Here is a 2,557-nt window from a genome sequence, read left to right on the forward strand (position 1 = left end):
TATTTGAAATATAGTTTCTACTTCCCATATTTAAGTTCTTGACGCGATAAGAAATGCTTATATTTCACGGACTTGTACCTCTAAATTTCATGATTTTATGCAATGCTTATTCTCTGTAAACTATACAGTACTTCTCGCTCTCACATTTATAAACACATGAAAAGAACGATTTTATTCAATCATCTAAAAATAATTCTGTTTAAACATTTAAATAATTACGTACATTGAGAGAAAAATTTAGTTCATTTTTCTCTCATAGTGTACGAAACTTAAACAATAATAAGCTGCAAAAAATTTTGACATTCAAGCAACCAGCTTGAGCAGCCTGCATAATTATTTTATTATAATAGTTTAACAACATTATTTTTAGATCTGTGTCTAGTTATAAATTTGTAGTTATTTTAGTACAAAATTTGTTTTCCGTGCAGATTTTAATTTGAATTTATATGGTGAGCCTTATTAAGATTGGATAACCTCATTGGTTCATCTTTTTGGATACTATTTACTGACTTTGGATGCTATTTACTGACATTGGCTGTTCGATGTATTTGTGACGGTGACACGTTTGTGTCTGTAATATTGTGTAGAACTTCCGCGATCGATCCTTCGATCCCTCAATTGACGTCGGAGTCCAAATAGTGGATAGCGGCCGCAATAGGAGTCCGACGGTATACGTAGGAAATCCAACGGGGCATCGGCAGTCACGCCCCGCGGCTTTAAACTGTTGGTAGATGTGGGAGCGGTTTGTTTTAGACACGGGTCTAATGCACGAGCAACCTGTAATCATTGTCGGGGGAGAACAGGTAGAATTGGACATATATCACGGCAAACGAAACGGATTCGTCCACCGCACAACAACGTTCCGATATTCGAGAGGAAATACTTTTCGTCTCTTGCGCCTTAATGATCCCTCTCTTCTTTCGAAGGAAATGAATATAAGCTTTATTATGGTGTGTATATATTTTAATTTTATTTTATATAAATAAAAGATGTTGTGGTAATTTTTTTTATTAAAATTCAATTTAGAAGAATGAAATGAGATTTATAATACAATTAAGCGAAAAGGATATTTGACCATATATGACGGATCTTTGTGCCTAATAAAATTTTGTGTAAATTTTTTCGTTTCCAATTCAAGCAAACTGCACACTGATTATTTGTCGGTCTCCTAAATTGAAACTGGATTACGTAATATCATAAATTAAAGTGACAAGTAATTTAACTGGATGTTAATGAACATCTTTAAACATTTTACCAATTTGAACATTAAAATATGCAGTATTAAATGAGATTTATTTCTTTTTAAATCCTAAAATCATGTTTTTCAAGCGTGTATTAGATATATGTATAACGCAATGTGCGTATTAGAAATAAAAATTGAAATCATTGTAATTTGGGTGGGATTGTATTTTGCATCTCTATTACGTCGAAAATTGCACCCAAGAGTGCTCCCGTTATTATAGCGATTACGTCGACTTACGTTCGTTCTGAATATCGTCTTTTTTTTTTTAAACGTCTGCGCAGGTTTCCGCGAAAGTGCCCGCGTTTCGGAACCAGTTAGTGCGTGCTGGAACGAGGGTAGAATTCGGCATTCGCCGGGCGAATTATACTTTCGGCTACTTTGTGGTTTTACCTGCCTACGGTTTACGAAACGATCGGCTATTCATTAATGACCTGTCATTAGGCACTTCATGGGCGATTACCGGCGGTTCCTCGGAAGTCCCGCACTCGAATCTCGCAATCGAGGGCCCTCGGTTCGCCAGTCCTCTTCCTGTCTGCAGAGGGGCCTTGACATTTAGGTCCAATCGCAGCTCCCGAACTCCTCTTGCGAGTCTTTTCCTCGAGTTTCTTCGCCTAAGCAATCGAGCTGCCTCTTCCGCAAAACGGTTTACGACATGACTCGTCAAACGTTTAGGAAACCTTCGTGACTAAGTCGAGCGTTCCTTCGAGCCAGAATCGTTCGATCATCGAGTGGTCCTTCTTCGACTTGCACTCCTGCTCGCATCTCGAAATTTTATGACGACCGCAGTTCGCGGAATTATCGTTGCGCAAGATAATGATCACTTTTTGCAAATGTTTCGACGCGAAAGGATTATATATGATATATTTGCTTGAACGTAAAAAGAGATTTCCTATCTCAAGTTAAATTAAGAGGCTGTTGTAAAAATAGAATTAGAAAGAGAAATCACGAGGAATAAAGATGCGCTTTATAGATATATTACAAATTTACATATTTAGTATGAAAGCAGTCGGACACATCTTACAATTAGATAAAATTAATTAAATTTTTAACAGATCCTTTAATAAATAAAGTCGTTACTATATAACGTAATTTTGTTTATAATTGATATAATGGGCCAGAAGAGAAATCGTCAGCAAGAAAATTAATGAGAAAAGCAAGGCTCGCTTAGAGATATGCGAGATCGTGAGGTAAAGAGTTTTAGGTGATAGTTAAAAACGATGTGAGAGAGTTCCACTTAATGTGCAATTAAATCGCGGGATTTGAAACTCTCGGCAATGAGCGAATAAAGATCGACCCTGTTCCATCGGTGCGGGC

Source organism: Cyphomyrmex costatus, unplaced genomic scaffold (genome assembly GCF_001594065.2).
Source record: "Cyphomyrmex costatus isolate MS0001 unplaced genomic scaffold, Ccosl1.0 scaffold166, whole genome shotgun sequence".
NCBI classification, from domain to species: domain Eukaryota; kingdom Metazoa; phylum Arthropoda; class Insecta; order Hymenoptera; family Formicidae; genus Cyphomyrmex; species Cyphomyrmex costatus.